General features: G+C 40.0%; 1 protein-coding gene, 1 long non-coding RNA gene and 1 other non-coding gene across 7 annotated transcripts in view; 2 read left to right on the top strand and 1 right to left on the bottom strand.

The window, feature by feature from the left end:
• LOC128563566 (uncharacterized) overlaps positions 1–26,073 on the bottom strand; it is an 856,840-nt gene that overhangs the window by 80,996 nt on the left and 749,771 nt on the right. The window lies entirely within an intron of this gene.
• LOC128563573 (uncharacterized) overlaps positions 12,810–26,073 on the top strand; it is a 60,627-nt gene continuing 47,363 nt past the window's right edge. For 2 of the 5 annotated variants that reach the window (XR_008373825.1, XR_008373823.1), the window contains exons 1-4: positions 12,810–12,973; positions 14,066–16,201; positions 16,692–16,821; positions 19,521–19,636. This is a non-coding gene — a long non-coding RNA (uncharacterized LOC128563573). Of the gene's footprint in view, positions 12,974–14,065; positions 16,202–16,691; positions 16,822–16,900; positions 17,101–19,520; positions 20,158–26,073 lie in introns of those variants that run through there. The other 3 variants (XR_008373827.1, XR_008373824.1, XR_008373826.1) reach the window with 3 other exon arrangements.
• Positions 15,977–16,061, top strand: LOC128564174 (small nucleolar RNA SNORD87). The gene has a single exon (XR_008374042.1). It is a non-coding gene; the product is annotated as a small nucleolar RNA SNORD87 (small nucleolar RNA).

Genomic DNA, 26,073 nt, shown 5'->3' with positions numbered 1-26,073 from the left:
GACATTGTAAGATTCTGTCTCAAAAAAAAAAATAAATAAAAGAATTTGAGAGAAAAAACTTTCTTATTAATAATGCTTATATATTAGTTTGGCTACAGTTTTTAAAGCATTTAATTAGGGAAAAAACTATGACTTTTGTTCAATACTTAGGCTTTTCTAAATCATCTTTGCCTTTCCTGTTAGTAGTACCATTTTGCCTTTAATGGTATTACTTGTTATTTCTTTTTGTCCAATAACAATTGCAATGTCAAAGAAGTATATTTCTGTCACAGATTTTCATAACATTTTATTACATTGCTAACTATGACAGCTTTTGATAGGTTGGAATCTCAGAGGAGAAAGGTTTAAAAAGGAGCATGCTGTTTTAGTTAATGGTGTATGGTCAGGATAAGGGATATTATAAAAATAAAATAAAACACTAATTTGAAAATTACTTGGATATTTAACGAACACTAAGTAAAGATATGAAAATCTTTTTAGAAGGTAGATACCTACTTGGTGTTAGCTTCTTTACCATGCCGACATTAATGGAGAATTATCAGGACTGGGAGGGGAGGTATATTTGGATCACAGATCTCATAATCTGCAGGGAAATCCTCAGTTATGTTTCTTTCAATTCACTCAGATCTCCTAGAGATAAGATACTCAGTTTTAACAGACTTACAGAATTTTTATTGTTTCTTTTTCTGATTACAAAAATCTGTGTAGTGTAGTTTATATGTCAAGCTATATTAAAAAGTATATGTACACTTGTTTTAAAAAATAAACTTAACAGGGTGGTACCCATGGCTCAGGAGGTAGGGCACCGGCCACATACACCGAGGCTGGCGGGTTCCAACCTGACCCATGCCAGCTAAACAACAATGACGACTGCAACAACAACAACAACAACAACAAAATAGCCAGGTGTTGTGGCGGGCGCCTGCAATCCTAGCTACTTGGGAGGCTGAGGCAAGAGAATTGTTTAAGCCCAAGAGTCTAAGGTTGCTGTGAGCTGTGACGGAATCTGATAAACGTTGCAGTCTACCGAGGGCAACATAGTGAGACTCTGTCTGAAAAAAAAAAGAAGAAGAAGTAGAATGGATTGGAAAGTGAAAGTCCTGCGGTGAAGGTGAGCATTTAGACTGGATCAAGGCAGGCTATCTCTTTCACGCATTAATTGGTAATAAAAATGAGCGGTTTTATTTTGAGAAGGCTTTTTTGACCAAACTAGTCCAATCTACAGTTACAGATGACCTAAATAGTTGCTTTCATATGTATTCATGGAGAACTTATTTAAATTTAGAAGAGCCTGTGCAAAAAGAAGATAAATTCTGATTGACTTTTCAGAAATTCACAGTAACTATTTTCGTTGAAATTGGTTCTTGGGTTAAATTATTCAATAATTTCTATTTCTCTCAAAGGGCCTCATTTTACATTCACAAAATGATCAATTAAAGAGAAAGTATTCAGGCTCTAGTTTAAGTTCTTTTTCAGGTGATGAGCGGGGAGGAAATCTGTGTTTTCCAGCACATTACTTAACCTTTATACTTTATGCCTCGGTATATCATAGTGTCATTCTGAGGAAATAATCCAATATAACAAAACATCTCTGCAGTGGCTAACATGATTCACTCAGAAATCGACATAATATTTGGCATCGTGACATAAGACAAGTAACTTGTTGGCTGTATCTACAATTGTATTGCTTCTCAGCTGGCAAGGAGAAGAAATTACAAATCAAACAAATTGTTCCTGATTCCAATTTACATATTAGATATTTTGAGAGATGGCTTACTCTAAATGTTCTTTTCTAACTATGTGTGGATTATTGCAAATTATATCAAATATGTATTTTGTTTAAAAAGCTATGAACTTTTTGTGGTATAGGATTGGGTTGGTCATTGTGGAGGATAGGTCTAAAAAAAAAAAAGGCTATGAACTTTGACTCTTCTAACACTGGCAGATTCTGTCTTGGTGACAAATTCATGTTTGTTTGTTTTTTAATTATTGCTGGAATGTGACTGATACCTATGGTTTCACAGATAATTTAAGATGCAATAAATAAACTATTGATGTCTTTCTCCAGTGTACACACTTTTGATTTTTTAGTTGCTTTGTTGTTGTCATTTTAAAAGTATCCAAAAACCAAGATTGCAAAATTTTAAAAGGGATACTAGGGAAATATTGTAAAATTGTTTATCTCGGAGACAATATGTACTTTTGTTAAGTCATGTTTGCTGTTGGTCTTATATGTGACTATTGTACTGAAAAATAAATGTCCTTTAAGTCCTGTAGATTATGACTATGAGCACCACACAGATGGCACTGCAAAATAGTTGGGAATAAAGGACATTAAATATTCTTGCCTCACTACATAAACCTGGGAAGGGTTTCCTTTCCTATGTTTACATAAGTCTTAGTTTCAACTCAGAAGAGAAACTGGCTTAGTGAAATATACCTCAGTCACTCAAATGCTTTCATTATAAATTATAGCATTTAGTTGTCAGAACCTTTTAAATTATAAACTGGAGAATAATCTTAGCTATTAGACTTAAAGATTATGTCAGTAGTCATTTCCCGTGCACAAGAATGTTCCCTGAAGGGACACATGCGTTCTTGCCCTCCCAGGACCAAGAAGTTTGTCCTGGGGATGAATTTGGATCACTCGTCTCCACTTATTTGGCCTTTGGTAACTGGGGGCCATTTCAAACAATGTGAAGTTGAAATAAAAATTAATTTTGACCATTTTTATCTTTAAATTCAGAAATCACTCAATATAAAAATTTACTTTTTATTTCAGATTAATATGAGGATACAGATGTGATTAGGTTACATGGTTTGCATTTGTTAGGAAAAGTCTGAGTTGTATTTGAGTTCTTCATCTAGCAAGTGTGTGCTGTAATAAGGCATCTTAATTGTGTAGATGTTTATGTCGGGGGGACAAAATATATTTGTATGATATCCTATTATTAAAAAAGCAGACCTTACTGTTGTGCAATTGGTTAGCACATGGTACTGATATAATAAAAAAGCAGACCCGTGCAAGAGTGTTCCTATTCTGTGTACAGCGCATCTGTACTCTGACTTCTGTAAGCCCCTGAAATGTGGACAACCATCAAGTAAAAAAGGTGGTATGTGATGGCAGAGGCAGGTGAGTCTAGAGAGAAAGAAAAGTGGCGAGTGCAAAGCTCTCTGCAGATCCTTTCAGCAAGAAGAGGCCAGTTCTACCAGTGTCCAGTGAGACTATCTCTTTGATTATATTATAGGGAGACAAAGGAGAGACTGCCTTGAAGAGGAGACCTGACTTCAGGACCAGACTAGACCAGACCAGAACAAGAAAAAAGGCTGCTAATGCTGGGCCACACTGAGAGGTCCAGTGAGCAGCCGCACTTGGCATCATGAAGATGGGGCCCAGGTGGTCCTTTTTCCCTCCAGCCAGAAAATCAACGCCAGAGAATGGACAATGTCTAGGGTGATGGTGGTAATAGAAATGGCTTAACCCAGGAGAAAAGTTCTTGTTGTCTGAAGCAATGACTGCCGGTCTCTCCCCTTCCTCTACCCTGTGTAGGCACCAGGCAGACTTGGAGTCACTCAAGGGTTCCATGCTTTGTTAACATGTAAGAGAGTGCACTGTCTCTTCCCTTGTTGAAAGGAAGCAGAGCTTCCTATAGGAATGGACAGTATCCTTCAGAGGTGGCAGGTAAGAGCTTGTTACTCAAGATGGAGATTTAATCAAACTGATAGAAGGAAAAAGAGAGAATTAAAGAGGTGTAGAAGAAGAAATAGATTCTAGAAAGAAACCTAGATCGTGCTGCTTTTTTGTTTTTGTTTTTGGAGACAGTCTCACTCCATTGCCTGGGCTGCAGTATAGTGGCAGGATCTGAGCTCACTGTAACCTTGAATTCCTAGGCTCAGAGGGTCTGGGAAACCTGACGAGGACTGCCCAGCTGGTCAGTGGCATAGCCTAGATTCAGACCCTTGCAGTCTGGCTCTGAGAACCTGGCTGCTGCCCTAGGCTGCCTGCTCTGTTAGCCGCCTGAATGCCCTTTAGTCTGTGCCCTGAGTTTGGTTAGAAAACAACATCCTTTGCTGCAGGTCTCTCACTGTTGTAGGAACTTGGCATAGGGTTTCTTCTCAATAACTGTCCCTTTCCTTTCGCCTTCTTCCCCTCAGCTCACAATGTTGACATGAAATAATAGCTGAGAGCTGGGTGCAGTGGCTCACGCCTGTAATCCTAGCACTCTAGGAGGCCAAGGCAGATGGATTGCTTGAGCTCAGGAGTTAAAGACCAGCCTGAGCAAGAGTGAGAGAGTGACCCCATCTCTACTAAAAAAAAAACAAAAACAAAAAAAAACTAGCCTGGTGTTGTGGAAGGCACCTGCAGTCCCAACTACTGGGCAGGCTGAAGCAAGAGGATCACATGAACCCAAGAGTTTGAGGTTGCTTTGAACTACAACATCAGAGCACTCTATACAGGGCAACAGAGTGAGATGCTGTCTCAAAAAAAAAAAAAAAGAAAGAAAAAGAAAGAAAGACAGAGCATCTGAGAAAGCGATTGTCGGCAGCTCAGTGCACATCAGGTGTGTCTTCTCTGGCTGGCTAACTCTAGTAGACGAAGATGGCAAAGTGAAGTGCGATACAAAAACCACAAGATGCCATAAAGGAAAAGATAGGTAATTTTGACTGCATAAAAAATAAATGCACAAAATGGAGAAGCCATAAACAAGGTCAAAAGACCAAAAACAAACCAGGGGGGAAAGTCACAACACATACGAAATCAGAACAGTAGTTCCCTTTCTATAAAATTGATTCTTAGAATTTAAAAAGAAGAAAAAGACCAGCAACTCAAGAAAATTCCACAAAAGGTATGAAGAAGCAGGCTTGGCGCCCATAGCTTAGTGGTTAGGGCGCCGACCTCATACACTGGGACTGGCAGGTTTAAACTCAGCCCGGGCCTACTAAACAACAATGACAACTATAAGAACAACAAAAATAGCCAGGTGTTGTGGTGGGCTCCTTTAGTCCCAACTACTTGGGAGGCTGAGGCAAGAGAATCGCCCAAGCCTAGAGTTTGAGGTTGCTGTGAGCTGTGACAGGACTGCACTCTCCTGAGGGCGACATAGTGAGAAAAAAAAAAGGTACGAAGAAGCAGTTCATTAAAAAAAATCAAACAGCCAATATCTTTAAGGAAAGATATACAAACTCACTTAAAATTAAGAAGCATAAATTCAGAAAGCAATGAAATAATACATATGCCACCTATGATACTCACAAAAAACATCCACATTGGTTGGTGAAGGTGGAGAAACAAGGACTTTTGTGCAGTTAAAGTGAGGTTCTTCTGAATACAATTTGGCAAAATCTCTCACTATTTTAAGTGTACATACTCCAGCTTAGCAATTCCATGTTAAACAATTTGCCTACCAGTATACTTACATTCTCCAAAGTATGTAAGAATAGTTATCACAAGTATTCATCATCTTTCACCCTATAATGTGGAGACTTAGCAGTTTTCCCAACCTTTAGTATTGGCTGCACCCAAGTAACCTATCAAAAATACAAACCTAAATATGTACCATAGTTGCTTCAGTCCCGTCGGTGGTACCCCATGATTTAAGGATGAAGTCTAACCCCGTAACTTGACTTACGAACCACCTTCCTGTGTCACTGCCCTTATTGTCCACCACTTCCTACTTTATATTTTAGGCTGTAAACACACACACGTGCACACACAGCTATTTCATGCTTCAGTGCCTTTGTTCATCAATCATCAGTTGATCCACAAATGTTTTTTTTAATACTATGAAAGTCACTCACTGTTCATTGATTACTAGAATCAGTTAGGAATTGCATTCAGTTGCTAAGACCCAACTATAGTGGCTTAAATAAATTAGGACCTTATTCTCTCACGTAAAAGAAATTGTCTGCTTCTACATAAGGGTTGGATAAAAGAAAAAAACAGAAAAGAAGTCCATAAGTAGGCCATGTCCAGGACCGGTAAGGTGGCTTCATGGAAAAGTCAGGGTCCAAGCCTTCTACTTATTCCTCATTGGCTCATTGGCCGAGATTGGGTTCAAGGTCACCCCCACATGTAAGGAAGGTATATCAGTCTGGATATGGTTGTGGCACATGCTTTAGCTAATTTTAAAAGAAAGGGGCTTATTATAGGTTATTAATAACTTAAAGATTCATGAAATGAAACTAAGGCTGGATTTATAGTCAAAATTTCTGAAGGCACTCCATGGAACTGCCAAGGCAGCTGATATTTCTGCCTCATGGTTTATTTTTTTATGTAGTCAAAATTACCTATCTTCTCCTTTATGGTATCTTGAGCTACCAAGAAGTATCAGCTGCCTTGGCAGCCCAGTTCCATGAAATGACAAATGGGAAGCTGCCCCTACAGTAACTGACTGCAGAAGCATGCTGCCTTTGCTACATATGTGTAATGGTTAATTTTTGTCAACTTGACTGGGCATAGCGATGCCCACAGCTAACTAAACATTATTTCTAGATGCTACGAATGTTTCAATTTATATCTTGAAATCCTAACCCCCAATGTGATGATATTAGGAGCTAGGCCCTTTAGGAGGTAATTGGTCATGAGGGTAGGGTCCTTGTGAATAGGATTCATGCTCTTATAAACAGATATAAGAAGGGGTGGCACCTGTGGCTCAAGGAGTAGGGCACCAGTCCCATATGCCAGAGGTGGTGGGTTCAAACCCAGCCCCGGCGAAAAAACTACACACACACACACAAAAAAACAGATATAAGAGATCTTATTTATAAAAAGACACCAGAGAGCTTGTTTTCCTACTACCCACCCCCCACCACACACACACATGCATCATGAGAGGATACAAGAAGAAAAATTGCAAACCAGGAAGCAGGCCCTCACCGAGCACCAGATCTGCCTGCACCTTCAGATGGTCAATCCCGGCCTCCAGAATAGTGAGAAACACATTTCCATGGTTAAAGGCCCCCAGTGTGTAGTTTTGTTTTTTGTTTTTTTTTTTATAGCAGCCCAAACCAATGAGGACACAGGGTGCGACGGTGCAGATGTTTCCAGAAGGGATTTGAACTGACAGGCTGAGTGAAGTACATGATCCTCCCCTGGGTGAGGGGGCATCTGTTGGGGGCCTGAATAGAACAAAAGGAAGGTGGAATTTGCTCTCTGCTTGAGAGAGCTTGAACTGAGACATTACTGTTCTCAACACTCCTGGTTCTCAGACCTTCAGACCCAGACTGGAATCTCTACCACCAGCCCTTTGGTTTTCAGGCCTCTGTACTATATCACCAACTTTCCTGGGTCTCCAGCTTAGAGATGACTAATGATGGGACTTCTAAGCTTCCGTGTATTGTGTTAGTTTATATAAACATGTACATATAAATTCATATATATTTTTGTAGGCTCTGTTTTGCTGCATAAACTTGGCTAATATGATATTCATCAGCAAAATGCATGCCTCTTCGCCTTTTTTTTTGGAGACAGACTTTGTTGCCCAGGGCTAGAGTTGTCATGGTGTCATCATAGCTCACTGCAACCTCTAACTCCTGGGCTCAAGTGATCCTCCTGCCTCAGCCTCCCAAGTAGTTTGGACTAGGAACCTGCCACAACACCTGGCTAATTGTTCTAGTTTTTCTTTTTTTTTTTTTTAAATAAAGATGGAGTCTTCCTCTTGGTCAGGCTGGTCTAGAATGCCTCAGCTCAAGTAATCCTGCTATCTCAGCCTCCCAGAGTGCTAGGATTACAGGCATGAGCCACTGTACCCAGCCCCTATACAACTTGATTTAGAATTCAGGTCTTGCATGAATGCATTTGATAGGCAGGACCTAATTCATATCCAGAATCCTAACTGCAAAAGGGTCCAGGCAGTATAATACTTAGCTTTTCAGTCTCTGAAGTATCCAATGACCAATAAAAGGAAGCTGGACTAGCTATTGAGTGAGTCTATGCCCAGCATCTACCACAGAAGGCAGGGGAAGCAGATAAATGGGTTGAAAGAAAATGAAATATATGTCGCTTAACGATGGGGATGGTTCTGAGAAATCGGTCCTTAGGTAATTTTGTCATTGCGCAAACATCACAGAGTGTACTTCCACAAACCTAGCTGGTATAACCCACCATGCACCCAGGTTCTTTGGCATAGCCTGTTGATCCTATGCTACCAACCTGTACAGCATGCTGCTGAACTCAGAATGTAGGCAATTTAACACAATGGTAAGTATTTTCATATATAACAAAAATATATCACAGAAAAGGTACAATTAAAAAATAGGGTATTAATTGTCTTATGGTACTAATACGGAATCCCTCATTGACCAAAACATCGTTCTAAAGTATGTGACTGTAATGGGCCAGGCCCTAGGTCTAAGCCCGTAACATAAACAAAATCAGTGTTCCTTTATCAGGGAAGAAGGCTGAGGATGTCTCCTGGGATGGCAACAAGACTGTCTGCCATAATCCAGTTGTAAGAGGTCAGGGAAGGCAAATAGGAGAAGAACCTTCTAGGTATAGGAAAAAAGCAAAAGAACATGATGCTTTCAGGGAGGAGATGAATACTTGATATGTATTATTTTATTTAATTCTCAAAATCCTAGGAATAAATATAATACTATATTAGTCCATATTCTCACATCAAGGAGAGCCTTGATGGGTGGCACCTGTGGCTCAGTGAGTAGGGCACCGGCCCCATATACCGAGGGTGGCAGGTTCAAGCCGGACCCTGGCCAAACTGCAACAAGGAGAGCCTTGAAAGGCATGTTAAAGCACTTGAATTTAAGGGTTACCAGAAATCGTTCATAGAGATGCAGAGGTGAGGGCCAGTAATCCCAGTGGATTACTAAACATTAGTGGCTCACGCCTGTAATTCCAGCACTTTGGGAGACCGAGGCAGGCAGATTGCTTGAGGCCAGAAGTTGGAGACCAGTCTGGGCAACATAGATCCCATCTCTACAAAAACTATTACATTAGACTAGGCACGATGAAGCATCCCTATAATCCTATCACTTTGGAAGGCCAAGATAGAAGGATTGCTTGAGGTCAGCCTGAGAGAGAGTAAGATCTCCTCTCTACAAAAATAGAAAAATTAGCTGGGCATAATGATGCATGCCAGTAGTCCCAGCTACTCAGGAAGCTGAGGTAGGAGGCTCACCCAAGCCCAGGAGTTTGAGGTTATAGTGAACTGCGATCATGCCACTGTACCCCAGCACGGGTGACAGAGCAAGACTCTGTCTCTTAAAAAATAAAAAGAAAGAAAAAAATAAAAGAAATGCAGAAGTGCTGGGAGCTACTGGAAGTAGAGAGAAGAGTACAGTCTGCCAAACAACATAAAACTCCCTAAATATAATGAGAAACAAAACAGACTGGGAAAAGTTAGTTGCAAAGCATAGAACTGTTAATTTACAGAAAATTAGCACCCAGGATATATAAAAAATCCCATAAACCAATTTTTAAACATACAGATAACTCTAAAAAAAAAGAAAAATCAGACAAGGTGGCACCCATAGCTCAGTGGGTAGGGCACTGGCCACATACACCTAGGCTGGCAGGTTCAAACCCAGCCCCGGCCAGCTAAAACAACAATGGCAACCGCAACAACAACAAAAAAATAGCAGGACATTGTGGCAGGCGCCTGTAGTCCCAACTACTTGGGAGGCTGAGGCAAGAGAATCACTTAACCTCAAAGGTTGGAGGTTGCTGTGAACTGTGATGCCATGGCACTCTACCCAGGGGAACAGCTTGAGACTCTGTCTCAAAAAAAAAAAAAAAAAAAAAAAAATCTGACCAAAGCTATGAGGCTGTAGTTTATAGAAGAGAAAACCCAAATGACTAAAAACATATGAAAAAATGCTTGTAGGAAAAAACAAAAATAAGCATATGTAAAATTATCTTTCAATGTCATGGCAAATACACACTAAAATAAGAGTAAATACCGTTTGGTGTCCATCTACCTTCCTGGCCACGAGTCCGGGATGGAATGGTCAGGAGCATGCCAGGTTCTGGAGTTGGAATTGATCAGACTAAAGGCTGCCATTGCTGTTGTCATAGCAGCAAACTGTACATCAAAGGTGTTTAGAAAGATTGCAATGGCCCAAATGGCCTGAAAGGGGAAGAAGCAGGAGGCAGAATAGCATAGATTTCAACACTCCATCATCCTCATATGATACTCGACTTTTGCCAGGTCCTATGCTTTAATGATTTGTCTCATTCTGTTGTCTCAAGATTCTACTATGGAAGAAGAAGGAACCAACTCAGAGAGAGGGTCCCACACTGCCCAACATTACATTCTGTTATAATATGAAAGCCCAGTTACAAAGGGGGAATGATCAGGATTTGGAGATAATTCTGATAATTGTTTGGGGACAGGCTGGGTCTTCAAAGCTAAGCAGGAATCAACAAAAAAAGGAGCAGATATAATACATGAGCCAATGAGAAAGTAAGGCCTATGCACATTGAGAAAATATTTCCTATTTGACAAACTGAGGGATTTATTTGTGACGGCCATTACAAAGTGGAAGATGGTCATTCATTTTGTTTTCTTTTAACGGGACCTTGCTATTTGTATTTGTGTCCTGTGTGGTTAACACAAGAAGATAAGGAGGACATAATCTCACCAGTGGACCAAGGTTTCTAAGTTCCTGGGTGACAGATCATACATACACAAGTATGACACCCCGTGAAAGTTGACTTTTCTTTGTAGTCTCTGACACACATATATGTAAAACACACAAGAACAAATGTGTAAATACACACACACTGAGGATATTCACATGTTTTCTACATAGTTATACCTTCTGGTTAATGATTCCTTCCAGTTAACATACTCCTTGTCAATCATCCTTTTTCCCTTGGAGACTTTTGAGAACAGCATACTTATTGTTCCTTAAAAGTGGAGCTAGTAGGATTTGAGAAAAGAGCTGTTAAGTTCCTATTGTACTGAAAGGTTTAATGGGATGTTAATTTCAGGACATAATTTATGTTAGATTATCACTGGGGTATGAATGGCATCATAATTTTCAATTAGTTCCACCTCTCAATGCTCCACATCATTATTCTTGAATAGTTGTTTTAAAGAATAAGAAAAATGTATTATTTCACATAACAAGAAGTTGCTCCCTAGCTAGTTCATTCTAGTTAATTCTGTGACTATTCAGTATCTTTCAGTTGCTGGTTCCTTCTTTCCATTTTACCATCTCAGGTACAATCTCTCATTTAACAGGACAGTTGCAACAGTAAGGGACAGGCATTCTTTCACAGGTAAGAATGTCTGGATGAGAGTGTCTTAGGAAAGAAGAGTGGCTTGTCTGCAAACAGGTATCTTCATCAAAGAACAAAATTGTCTCTCAAGTCCCCTAGCAGACTTCCCACCATGTCTCAATGGCCACCTCAAGTAATTTTAAAACATCCCTTTACATTCAGAATTTCTAACATTTAAATAGTTATTTTCAAAGTTTATTCTTAATGTCAAAGTTAAATTTTTAAACAGAAAAGGAAAACACTAGTGTCTCCCATTGACAATTAAAGTCACTGTGGTTAACTCCTTATTTTAGATCCTGGCAGATATCATAAGTAATTAAGGCAATTTTCACCAAAATTATCTCGGGAAAGTTGATGTACTTCAAGTGTTTAAGAATCAACTTTCATTCAGATCAGTTCCCTATTTTCTGACAATTTAATATATTTTTCCACAGATTTGGAACTTTAACCTTGACGAGAAGTATAAATACTATGATTATCTCAATGTCAATATTATGTTTAAAAATAATCTTGCCTGAGGTAAAAGAATCTTACATAGAAAAGTCATGCATCTGTGACTAGGATCATTTACATTTTGCTTGCATTAACTCTGTTTTGACATGCTTACTATCCAGCCAGGGAAAGCCCGAGGATGTGGTTTTTACAGACAACTTCCTACCAGTTCCAACCTCATTTTATACTGCAAATATGAGGAGATGAGTTTCTCCAAATGAGATTTACATGTGTAAGTGCAGACCATAGATTCTGACAGCTTATAAGAAAATAATATCTTACCTGCTCCAGAATCCACTTGTATCTACAAAGTATAAAACTTTCTAAGGTAATCATGATTATATTACTAAAGAATGGTTATTTTTCTTTTTTTTTTTTTCATTTTGAGACACAGTGTCACTCTGTTGCCCTGGGTAGAGTGCCGTGGCATCACCGCTCACAGAAACCTCAAACTCTTGGGCTCAAAAGATCTTCTTTCCTCAGCCTCCCAAGAAGCTGGGACTATAAGCGTCTGCCACAAAGCCAGGCTATTTTTAGAAATAGGGTCTCACACTTGCTCAGTCTGGTCTCAAACTCAACTCAAGCAATCCACCCACCTTGGCCCCCCAGAGTGCTAGGATTACGGCGTGAGCCATGGCACCCGGCCTAGAATTTTTAAAAAACTACTATTAATAAAATTCTATGCTGGGTGGCGCCTGTGGCTCAGTCGGTAAGGCGCCGGCCCCATATACCGAGGGTGGCGGGTTCAAACCCAGCCCCTGCTGAACTGCAACCAAAAAATAGCCGGGCGTTGTGGCGGGCGCCTGTAGTCTCAGCTACTCGGGAGGCTTAGGCAAGAGAATCGCTTAAGCCCAGGAGTTGGAGGTTGCTGGGAGCTGTGTGCTGCCACGGCAGTCTACCAAGGGCTACATAGACTGTGCCTCAAAAAAAAAAAAAAAAGAAAAATGCTTCTAGCAAAGTTACACTCAGCTGTTCAACCCAAACCCAAAGGCCAGACCTCCCCTCCGGAGCTAGTCTCTGCCCGCACTGCGCATGGACGGGCGGGACTGAGTCCCGGAAGGGGCGGGTGTAGCCCCGGAGGTCCAACAGCTACTCGCGGACAGCGCGCCTCGTTTTCCGCGCGGCAGCCGAGAGAGGACGGTTCGGAAATAACTGCTAGCTATGCGGGTGGGCGGGAAGAACTGCTACCTATGCGGATGGGAAAGCGGCTGAGCCTTCCAGTCGGTAGCTGGGCTCTTGGAGGTAAGAGCCATTGCGGTCTTTCTTCCTCCTCTCCTACGGGCCGGGCTCTCGCTTCGTGGGTACCGAGCGCCGCGCCGCCTTGCTCCGGCCCAGCCGCAGCCGGCGCCTCAGGTTTGGCCCAGGAGGTGACGCTCCCCTCGCGGTCAGGGGCCACGAGCCCTCCGGCCACCTGAGCCGGCGTTTGTGAGCAACCACCTGGAAGTCTTAGCGCAGCCTACTCCGTCAGCGCTGATTTTAACTGTGAGCCCAGAAGTTAGTATAAAGGGCCTTGCATGACTCGGGAACCAAAGGTGCCTGGAAGGAACGGCCAGATAACTTCCTGTTCTGCTTTGCCGGGTCCCTTTTGTACCCCTGCAAATCTGAGCATGCGGCATTGGCTTGTTCAGGTTTCCTTTAAATGGGCGGCTTATTTATCATTTATAAGGGAGCAGTTTATACGCGGGGGAGGTGATTATCTCCTAGGTAATAAGACGACCCATCCCTAACATTACTTTGTGGTTTTGAAATTTTCTTTTCTTTTTTTTTTTTTGTAGAGACAGAGTCTCACTGTACCGCCCTCGGGTAGAGTGCCCTGGCGTCACACGGCTCATAGCAACCTCTAACTCTTGGGCTTACGCGATTCTCTTGCCTCAGCCTCCCGAACAGCTGGGACTACAGGGAAATTTTCTTTTCTTTCTTTCTTTCTTTTTTTTTAATTGTTGGGGATTCATTGAGGGTACAATAAGCCAGGTTACACTGATTGCACTTGTTAGGTAAAGTCCCTCTTGCAATCGTGGGAAATTTTATTTTCTTTCTTACTTTTTTTTTTTTTATTGTTGGGGATTCATTGAGGGTACAGTAAGCCAGGTTACACTGATTGCAATTGTTAGGTAAAGTCCCTCTTGCAATGGTGGGAAATTTTATTTTCTAAACGAAGTTTACTGTGGGTCTATGCTGGTCTCTAGCCGTAAGTGGAGCGGGTCGCGTTTTCCTGTAAATTTCCTTGTAAATAAGTTCTGAGAAAAGACATTGAAATTGGAGAACAGCCCGTGCAGTTCTGCAAGGCCCTTAGGCTGTAAATGCCTACCCTTGTGCCTGTGCTTGAATTCACAGGGAGATGGGTGTTTCCGGATGTACATCAGTCAACTGCGGGGAGACTGGAAAACATGCTGGCAATTCAAAAACGTTTAAAAATGGTAAGGCATCTGTGAGACGTGGTATATTCCTGGGTTTTTTTTTTTTTTCTTCCCGATTTGAAATACATTGTTTCATTTGAAGTAATTTTAAGAGTTAGCTGTCAACAGGATGAATGTAATGGTTCTATAATCCGTGGATTCCTTAATTTTAAGCCCTATGTGGTTTGAATTGTTGCTAAGTGCTGGGATTTCTAGAAATTTACAAGCTAAGTGTTTGTTTGATAAAAATACAGGTAGTGCATGAAAGTCTGAAACATAAATACAAAAGAACTCAACGACCCATTTAAAAGCGGTAATATTGCCAATGCTGTGTTACCTCCCACCCCCATTCCCCTGCCCCCCATCTAGTAGTACCTATCTCTAGTTTTGTGTCCATCGGTTTCTTGATCCTGTGGCTGGGAGGTGAGATGGATAGTTTATTATTCATATGTATCTTTAAACATAGGCATTATAAGAATGAGTATGCATGTAGTTGTCTGTAGTTCCTGTGAATCATAATACTAAACTGAAATTTTCCAAATTAGAATTATTCACAAGCAGTAATTTTATTCCTCATACTCAAGTGAAATATTTCAGCATTTCAAGACATGAAAATAATGATAGTTTAGCAGGGTCCAAACTTGTATGTCTTCATAAATCATATCAATAATTGTCTAGCTCAATGATTTATACTCCTGAGGTGCTGTGTGACATTTGTGTGGCCCTGGCCATCTCCTTTGCCCTGTTTGTGTACATTCAGTTAACTTAAACTTAATTCTGTAGGAATGTGTCTGGTAATGCTGACAGTGTAAGGCATCCCTTCTCCAAAACTACTAGATTTGCCATTGTACTGTTTTCAGGTGAAAATCTTCACCCTAGTTTCTGTACATCTAGCATTTAACCTGACTTAGTGCATTCTAGTCAAGCTCTAGGACAGAAAAGCAATGGTTGTCTACTCATTAGGACCATTGTGTCTTAAAATCAATACTGTGATGATGAAGGATATAAAATGTTTCCATCATTTATGTAATTTTTAGGTACTAACCAATCAAAAGATTTAAAACACTCAAGTCATTAACAGATGTTTTTAAATTTCGCGTTTGTCAGTTAATACTATCAGAAGTAATGAAACAGGAATTGTGTTCTTTTATTCCATTAGAAATGTATTGAACAAGAGATACTGGTACTTTTATTAAAAAGTGGGTTGGAGTCCCAAAAGGTAGGTTGGGTTCCTTAGAGGAATGACATTTTGTTGTTGTTGAGACAGGGTCCCACCCTATGCCCCTGAGCAGAGTGCAGTGGGCGTGGTAGCTCACCACAGCCTCAGACTCAGGCTGCAGGCACCCCTCTGCCTCAGCCTCCGGATGCCGCTGGGATTACATGTGCTCAAGGCAGCACCCGGCTGGGTTTTTCCATTTTTTTCATGAATCGGGGTCTCACTGTCGCTCAGGCAAGTCTCTAACTCCTGAGCTCAAGCAATTGATTCTCCCTCCTCAGCCTCCCACAGTGCTGGGATTACAGGCATGAGCCACTGCGCCCGGCAGGAATGAAATTTTTATTAGACTATTCCTTCATATAACATGCCAAACAAATGCAATTACAAATGGGAATTGACAGTGAAAATTTAATTTTTAGGTCTGACAAATCCTATGAATTTTGAAGGTGTGTGAAGGTCATTGTGACAGATGTTTTCCAAAAGCTTAACAGAAAATGGCAATGAAAAAGTAGAACCGCCACTGCATATATTGAGGTACAAAAAGTGTTAAATGACATCTTTTTGGGAATCGTGGTGCTATTGTTACTAACAAGCAATACACAAAATGTTTGATGTGTTATCGACGTTGATAATGGTGGCATAATGATGACTTAAATTTTTGCCGTTTACCCAGCTGAGGATATCTTTGAAGAAATAATTCTTAGACTGAGATGCCAGTAAACTATATTGGTTTATGTTAATGGTATGTAGTACAATTTTTTACTAAGAGGCTAAATGTTCTTTCTCCTTAGCACATAGGTAGCTGCAGATGGATGTCCTTTAGCTGCAGTTTTTTGAAATACTCCTTTGTTGCCTCAGGTAAGTAATTGTAACTAGGAAAGCGACCACATCTGTTGACAGTTAAAAGTGTCTGATAAATCCAAGGGATTGGGTCCAATAGCTGTTGCAGTTGCCTTTGCATGTCAGGATATGGTTTCCTTTTCTCAGCATTGAATTTTTTTTTTTTTTTTTTTTAGACAGTCTCAAACTGTCTCCCTGGGTAGAGTGCCCTGGCACCACAGCTCACAGCAACCTCAAATTCTTGGGCTTCAGCAATTCAATTCTCTTGCCTCAGCCTCCCAAATAGCTGGGACTACAGACGCCCACCACACCACCCAGCTATTTTTTGGTTGTAGTTGTTGTTTGGGAAATATGGGCTGGATTTGAACCTACCAGTCTTGGTGTATGTGGCTGGTGGGCTAAGTACTGAGCTACAGGCACCAAACCTCAGCAAAAAGCCACTGTTTGAGGTTATGTGGTTAACTTTATCTTTGATTATGAAATGATTTTCACTGTTCTGATTTTTTAGAGGTGTGCCATGCAACATTATGGAAGAAAGAACGAAGACTGCAAGAAAACAGATGAACAGAAGCAAATGATGAAAATGAATACTTTACTTGGTTTTACTAACTTCATTATAAATGATATAGAAAATAAATGTGAGTAATTATTTTAATTGCTGGGCACTAAAGTCTCTTTTCTTTTAAAATAGCTGTATTCTTTTTTTTTTTGAGACAGAGCCTCAAGCTGTCACCCTGGATAGAGTGCCATGGCATCACACAGCTCACAGCAACCTCCAACTCTTGGGCTCAAGAGAGGCTCCTGCCTCCGCCTCCCAAGGAGCTGGGACTACAGGCACCCGCCACAACGCCCGGATATTTTTTGGTTGCAGCTGTCGTTGTTTGGCGGGCCAGGGCTGGATTGGAAGCCATCAGCTCAGGCGTACGTGGCTGGCGCCTTAACTGCTTGAGCCACAGGCGCCGAGCCAAAATAGCTGTATTCTTAATAGTCACTACTAATCAGACCTGTTTTTAGCATACTTTAACAATGTAATCGGCTCATTTGTGGGTGGTGATCTCATTGAGATAAAGCATGGTGAGATATTTCCTGTACTCCCTCCCCACTTTCCCTTTGTAGCTTTTGGTAATTTCTGGAGAGGCCCTAATCGCTGCATGTGTCATATCTGGCTTCCCCTTTGTAATTCTCTATTGTACCTGAAAAACCGGTAGGACTCTTGAATGCTTGAATACAATCAAATTGTCCCTTACGTAAAAGCTATCACCTTTCTGTGATTATAGATTTTATTTAAGATTTAAATTTTAAGGGCCCGGGCACTGTGGATCACCCCTGTTGTATTCCTACCATTTTGGGAGGTGAGGCGGGTGGATTGCCTGAGCTCTCAGGTTTGAGACCAGTCTGACCCAGAGTGAGACATTTCTGGCCACATGCACCAAGGCTGGCGGGTTTGAACCCAGCCAGGGCCAGCTAACCAACAATGGTAACTGCAAAAAAAAAAAAAAAAAATTGGGTGTTGTGGTAGTCGCTTATAGTCCCAGCTATGTGGGAGGCTGAGGCAGGAGAATTGCTTAAGCCCAAGAGTTTGAAGTTGCTGTGACAGCACAGCGCACTACTGAGGGCGACATAGTGAGATTGTCTCAAAAAATAAAGGTGGCGTAGTGGGTGCCTGTAGTTCCAGCTACTTGGGAGGCTGAGGCAAGAGGATCATTGGAACCTAAAAGCTTGAGGTTGCTGTGAATTATGAGGCCATAGCAGTGTACCAAGTGCAACAGTGAGCCTATCTTAATTAAAATTTTTTTTTTTTTATTTTATTCAGTTTGACTTCATCTTTGAACACAGTAATCCTAATCTTAGTACAAGGAATAATTGTGTTATGTTAGGAGAAACTGGGCCAGCAGGTCTGTCTAGGATTAAAAGAATTGAATTTGAAAACTAGATTTCTCGCTAGGTGAAGATAAAGACAGGGAAGTGTTCTGCCTTCATCCCATAGAGAACCGTAAAAGAGTTGTACACGAGAAGCACAAGATAAGCATCTTGCTAACTGGTAACATAAAATTGTAATATGTAAACGTTAAAAACTGGCTTTTCCTTCTAACATTGTCCCTGGCACTAGTAGGTGTTCAGTGATAGTGATCTAGATCTCAGAGAGTTGGTGAGTAGTCCTGCTGTTTGGTTAAGAAACTGAAGTGCCAATTTTGAAAGATATGATGCATGATAGCATCTTGGTTAATAAAGTGACAGTTCGGTGATACTTTGCTTTTCTGTGAATGGATGTGATCTTTCGATAAGGCTTTGAAGAATGAGAACTAAAGATTTAAGAATTTTTTACAAGATACGTTTTCTCATGATGTTTCTGCCTTTTCAGAGCAGAAAAACTTTCCTTCGAAAATGAGGACTGGGGGTGGTGCCTGTGTCTCAGTGAGTGGGGCACCAGCCCCATATATCGAGGGTGGCGGGTTTGAACCCAACCCTGGCCAAACTGCAACAACAACAACAAATTAGCCAGGTGTGGTGGGCTCCTGTAGTCCCAGCTACTCGGGAGGCTGAGGCAAGAGAATCACCTAAGCCCAGGAGTTGGAGGTTGCTGTGAGCTGTGACACTGTGGCACTCTACTGAGGGCAATATAGTGAGACTGTCTCTAAAAATACAAAAATGGAGACTGGGCTTCCAAATTGATTTCTTTGCCTTATGGAACCTTTCTTGTAACTAGTGAGGGCTAAGTAGCCAATTTATAAATTACAGTCTCCTTGATAACATGTAAATTTTCATTTAACCTGACACGTGCATAATATATGGGGAATTCCCAAGGCTTTTCCAGATTCTGTATTTAGGGCTTGTGAAACTATGTCATAGACATGTCAAAAAAAGCATGAAAAGACCTTAAATTTGAAGTTTAAGGTTATGTAATTTTTTTTAAAGTTTTGATCTACCACCAGGAGTCATACAAAAGGTTATATATATTCTTTACTCACTAGTTTTGACAAGTTCACAAGTGTAAGGGAAAAAAAATAGTTTAACATTATTTGTAGATAAAGCATTATTGCCATCTTGTGACAAATATAGTGGACTACATAAAAGTTATTTTTCACCTTGTTCAGCTTATTTATATTTTTGTCTATTCACCATTGATATTCTGAGCTAACCAGAATTTGTTTTTTAAGTAGTATTCTCCTTGACAACTTTATCACTTATAAATTGTCCACACTGTTCTAAGTTTTAAAATTCTGCTGTTGGCTATAGAGGTTTGGATTAGTATTTATCGCATTAGGAATTAATTTTGAGGAGGCCATACTTAAATTTTTAAAAAATCACTCTCAAATACACTTTCTCCCCTGCTTAGGTAGGAATGAAGAAAAAATGATTTCCTCAAGTCACTTATTCATCACTAGAGAAGATACCTGTCCCTGGTCCATATGTGGCAATAAACTGTTCGAGCTGTCGTTGGCACTGAGTCAGGTAGATATCCCTTTCCTCTAAATACTCTTCATTATGCAATTCAAATGGAAATACTGCATTTGGAGCAACACAAAATACAGCGGCTCCTAAAGAAGGAAACAGAATGTAAGTGAGGAATACTTAAAATGCCAAATGTGAGGGCGGTGCCTGTGGCTCAAGGAGAAGGGTGCCGGTCCCATATGCCGGAGGTGGTGGGTTCAAACCCAGCCCCGGCCCAAAAAAAAGCCAAATGTGAAATCACTCTTATCAAACAAAATAATGAAAATGTAAAAGTTAAGTTCTGACTCACTCAATAGAGCATGTCTATAATCATGTAAATCTGGCACTTGTTCTTTTAAACTAAGGAAGGGGCTTTAGTTTGGTACCAACAGAAGAAGTATTTTGATGTCTACATTTTAAAGCTTGGAAATTGTAAAAAGCATTAGTTTTGAAGCTGAATAGTAATGTTTAGAGGTGAAAATAGTAGAAAAAGAAGGTATTGGAATATGGGTAAAAAGAATAAATGAATGATCAAGGATAAACCCATTGCAGTACATTTCTCAGTTGTTAAAACCATTCATGGCAAGGTAAATATCTAAATTTATGGACTAGAATAGCCCCTCAAATAAACTGGCATATATCAAATGATTTTCAACAAGGGTAGTAAGATCATTCTATGGGGAGAAAAAAACAGGAGTTGGAACCTGTTTGTGGAAAAAACATGAAGTTGGACCCTTAGCTTACATCATAGCAAAAATCATCTCAAAATGGAGCATAGACCTAAATACAAGAGTTCTAAGACTTTAAAATGTAAACATTAAAAGACTGTAAGTCTAGAAGAAAACACAGGAGGAAAGTTGAATTATTTTGGATTTGACAGTGATTTCTTGAATATCACACCAAAACCAGGCACCAAAACAAAAAATAAATTGGACCACATCAAAATTAAAAACTGCATCAAAAGATACAATCACTGGTGAAAAGGCAACCCAGGAAATAGAAAGTTGCAAATCATATCTCTGATGAAAGACTCTGCAAGTCAGTAAGAGAACAACCTGATTTTTAAAATGGGGGTCATGCAGGGGATTAGAGTGGAGGGGGCGGGAAATAGGTAAGGATTAAAACATACATTTCTCAAAGAGGATAAACAGATGACCAATAGGCATATGAAAAAGATGTTCTACATCACTAATTAAGGAAATAATCAAAATCACAATGCTGGTCACTTAATTGTGGTCAAGGGTATAATACAACAAGAGGACATTTCAATTCTAAACATTTATACACCTAACTTAAATGCTCAGATTTATGAAAGAGACCTTTTATGAAAGAATTGAAATTATACCTTGTATCTTTTAAGACCACAAGGTAATAAAGGTGGAACTCAACTTCAACAAAATTTTTCAGCCCCATACAGAGGCATGGAAGTTAAACAACCTTATGGTGAATGACAATTGGGTCAAGGAAGAGATAAAGGAGGAAATTGTTAACATAACACCAATGAAGCTACAAGTTACCAAAACCTGTGGGACACTGCAAAAGCAGTCTTAAGAGGGAAATTTATCATATTAGATGTCTATATCCAAAAAACAGAAAGAGAGCACATCAATAACTTAATGAATCATCTTAAGGAAATGGAAAAGGATGAACAATCTAATCCCAAACCTAGTAGAAGAACAGAAATAACCAAAATTAAATTAGAAATAAATAAAATTGAAAACAAAAGAATCATTCAGAAAATTAATGAAACAAAAAGTTGGTTCTTTGAAAAAATAAAATAAACCTTTGGCCAGATTAACTAGAAACTAAAAAGAAAAATCTCTAATAACTTCAATCAGAAATGAAAAGGAGGCAATAACAGATATCACAGAGATATAAGATATTGTCTCTGACTACAAGAAACTATGCCAGAAATTTGAGAATGTGGGCTGGGCACCCATAGCTCAGTGATTAGGGCACTGGCCACATGCTGCAGGGCTGGTGGGTTCAAACCTGGCTGGGACCTGCTAAAAAAAAAAAAAAAAATACCCAGGCATTGTGGCGGGTGCCTGTAGTCACAGCTACTAGAGAGGCTGAGACAAGAGAATCACTTGATCCCAAGAGTTTGAGGTTGCTGTAAGCTATGATGACACAGCACTCTACTGAAGGTGACAAAGAAAGACTCTGTCTCAAAAGAAAGAAGAGAGAGGGAGGGAGGGAGGAAGGAAGGAAGAGAGGAAAGGGAGGGAGAGAGGAAGGAAGGAAGAGATGAAGAGAGAGAGGGAGGGAAGAAGGAAAGAAGAGAGTAGGGGGGAGGAAAGAAGGGAGAGAGGGGGAGAAAAGCACTGAGATCAAAGAAACAGTAAACAAATCTTCCAACAAAAAGCCCTGGGCCAGATGGCTTCACACCAGAATTCCATCAAATCTTTAAAAAAAGCTCACACCTATAATGCAGAGACTATTCTAAAACATTTAGAACAGTGGTTCTTTTTTTTTTTTTTTGGAGAGACAGAGTTTCACTTTATGGCCCTCGGTAGAGTGCCGTGGTGTGGCGTCACACAGCTCACAGCAACCTCCAACTCCTGGGCCTAGGCGATTCTCCTGCCTCAGCCTCCCAAGTAGCTGGGACTACAGGCACCCACCACAATGCCCGGCTATTTTTTTGTTGCAGTTTGGCCGGGCCGAGTTTGAACCCGCCACCCTCGGTATATGGGGCCGGCGCCCTGCTCACTGAGCCACAGGCGCTGCCCAGAACAGTGGTTCTTAACCTTGCTAAAGCTGTGGCCCTTTAATATAATTCCTGTGGGTCCCACAGGTTGAGAACCGCTGATTTAGAATGAAGGTCCTTCCCCAAAACATTCTATGAAGCAAACATCACCCTGATACCAAAACCAGGAAAGGATCCAATTAAAAAGGAGCACTACAGACCAATTTCATGAATTTATATAGATTCAGAAATACTCAATAAAATCCTAGTCAATAGATTACAGCTACACATTAAAAAATTATACATCATGATCATGTGGGCTTCATCCCAGGGAAGGAAGGGTAATTTAACATATGCAAATCTATAAATGTAACTCACCATATGAATAGAAGGAAAAGCAAAGACCATAGGATCCTCTCAATAGATACAGAAAAAGCATTTGATAAAATTCAATATACTTTTCTAACAAGAACTCTTAAGAATATAGGCATAGTGCGTACATTTCTTAAACTGATTGAGCCATCTATGACAAACCCACAACTAATATCATCCTGAATGGAGCAAAACTGAAAGCTCTTCCACTTAGAACTGGAACTAGACAAGGATGTCTTCTATCACGACTATTATTCAACATTGTGCTGGAAGTTCTAGCCAATGCAATCAGGTAAGAGAAAACTATAAAGGGCACCCAAATGGGGGCAAAGGAGGTCAAACTCTTGCTCTTTGCCAATGATATGATCTCATACTTAGACAATCCCAGTGACTCAACCACAAGACTCCTGGAAGTGATCAAGAAATACAGTAACGGGTCAGGGTAGAAAATCAATGTCACAAATCAGTAGTCTTGGTTTACGGCAACAATAGCCAAGCTGAGAAGCTAATCAAGGACCAATTCCCTTCACAGAAGCTGCAAGGAAAATTAAATACCTAAGAGTATACCTAAAAAAAGAGGTGAAGGACCTCTACAAAGAGAATTATGAAACCCTAAGAAAAGAAATAGCAGAAGACATTAACAAACGGAAGAACATACCATGCTCTTGGCTGGGAAGAATCAACATTATTAAAATGTCTATACTTCCCAAAGTAATCTACAGATTCAATGCAATTCCCATTAAAATACCAACATCATACTTTGAAGAAGTGGAAAAAATAGTTCTTCATTTCATATGGAAGCAGAAAAAGAAAACATATAGCCAAGGTAATTTTTAGTAATACAAACAAAGTTGGAGGCATCAGTCCCCCAGACTTTAGGCTATATTACAAGTCCACAGTGATCAAAAAAGCATGATATTGCACAAAAATAGAGACATTTGGAACTGGATAGAAAACCAAGAGATGAAACCAGTCTCTTATAGCCATTTGATCTTTGTTAAACCAAATAGAAGCATACACTGGGGAAAAGAATCCCTCTTAATAAATGATGCTGGGAAAACTGGATAACCACATGTAAAAGACTGAAACTGGAGCCACATGCTTCACCACTTAAAAAAATTGATTCAAGATGGATAAAAGATTTAAATATAAGACATGGAATGATAAAAATCCTAGAAGAAAGTGTGGGGAAAACTCCTAAGGATGTCGGCCTGGGGAAAGATTTTATCAAGAAGATTTCCATAGCAATGGCGATAACAAAAATAAACAAGTGGAACTTAATTAAATTGAAAAGCTTCTGCACAGCTAAGGAGATAACAAGCAAATCAAATAGACAACCTTGAGAATGGGAAAAGATTTGCATGTTACAAATCTTACAAAGGTTTAATAACTAGAATCTATAGAGAGCTCAAATTAATCAACAGAAAAAGAATGCCATCTCTCACTGGAAAAAAACATGAGCAGAACCTTCTCTGAAGAAGACAGATGAGTGGTTAACAAAGGCATGAAAAAATGCCCATCATCCATAATCATCAGAGAAACGCGAAAGAAAATCAACCTGAGGTATCACCTAACCCCAGTGAGAATAGTCCACATCACAAAATCCCACCGTTGCAGATGCTGGTGTGGGCATGGATAGAGGGGAACACTTTTACACTGTTGGTGAGTCTGCAAACTCATATCGCCTCTTTGGAAAGAAGTATGGAGAATCCTCAAAGAACTCAAATTAGACTTCTCATTTGACCCCACAATCCCATTCCTAGGTATCTACTCAGAAGAAAAAAATCATTTTATTATAAGGCTATTTCCACTGGATTGTTTATAACTCAATTTGCAATTGCCAAGATGTGGAAATGACCTAAATGTCCATCAACTCAGGAATGGATTAACAAACTGAGGTATAATGTATACTATGGAAAACTATTCAGCCATAAAATGATAGTGACTTTACATCTTTTGTATTAACCTGGATGGAGTTGAAACATAGTCTTTCTACTAAAGTATCACAATAATGCAAAAGCAAATATCCAATGTACTCAATGCTAATATGAAGCCAGTAGACCATCTAATTCACACCCACAGAGGAGAAAAAACTCATTTCAATTCAAGTTGAGGGAAGTGAGAAGGAAGGAAGGGGGAGAGGAAAGGAGGGGGGCTTGGGATGCTCCCAATTAATGGGCACATTTGGGTGCAGGACACAAGTACGAGAGGGACTCTGCCTAACAAATTCAAATATGACCTAGTTGTTTGTATCGCCACATTAACCTGAAATAAAAATAAAATAAAGGTGATTGAATTTAAGCTGACAACAAAAATCAGAATGCAATACCACCCTCACACCCATACAATGGCTATTGTAAAAATAAAAAGGAAATAATAAGTGTTGACAAGGATGTAGAAAAGTTGGAACCCTTATGTAATGTTGGGAATGTAAAATGGTACACACACTACGGAAAACAGTTTGGTTGTTCATCCACAACAGTAAACAATTTCCATGATCCAGTAATTTCACTTATAGGTATATACTCAAAAGATTTGGAAGCAAAATCTCAAAGGGATATGTGTATCTGCACATTCATGTTCATAGCAGTATTACAAGGTGTAAGCAACCAAAGTGTTCACTGATAAAGGAATAAACAAAATATGGAGAAAATGTGGTATATATGTATTATTATTAAGTAATAGTACTCACACAATATAGATGAACCTTGAGAACATTATGTTACATGAAATAACCCAGTCACAAAAGGACAAATATTACATGATTCCACTTATATGAGGTACCTAAGAATGGTCAAATTCCTAGAGACAGCAGAATGAGAGTTGCCAGAGGCTTGGTAGATGTGGAAATGGGAAGTTGGGGTTTAATGGATACAAAGTTTTAGTTTGGGAAGATAAAAAACTTCTGGAAATGGATAGTGGTGATAGTTGCAAAACAACATGAATATACTTAACACCACTGAATCGTACACTTAAAAATGATTAACGAGGTTGATTTTATGTATATTTTACTACAATTTAAAAAACATTGACTTTTATTATAGGAGTTCAGCTCTTATACTCCGTTTCATTCATTGATTCATTGAATAAGTACCTAAATGGGGCAGTACCAAGAGTACCAAGCCATGCCTCCCTTGCTACCCTACACTCTGCTGCTTCCAGACCATTCTTTCCCCTGCTTCCTCCTTTCTCTCCTTTGATGTTCAGTGCCACCTTGCTTTAACAACCTTTTCCCCCTTCCATAGTCAACGCCTAGCTCTCAGCACTTGGTGCACAATTTTCCTTTCTTCCCCAATATCCAACATTCAGTGTTTTCCATGTGAACTGCCCATTTAACTTCTGACCTCCCTGGGTCCTACCTTTCCCCCTCTACCTTAGCCACACATTCCCACAATCACAG

This window comes from Nycticebus coucang, chromosome 13 (genome assembly GCF_027406575.1).
Source record: "Nycticebus coucang isolate mNycCou1 chromosome 13, mNycCou1.pri, whole genome shotgun sequence".
Lineage (NCBI taxonomy): Eukaryota > Metazoa > Chordata > Mammalia > Primates > Lorisidae > Nycticebus > Nycticebus coucang.
This window is presented reverse-complemented; position numbering and strand designations above follow the sequence as displayed.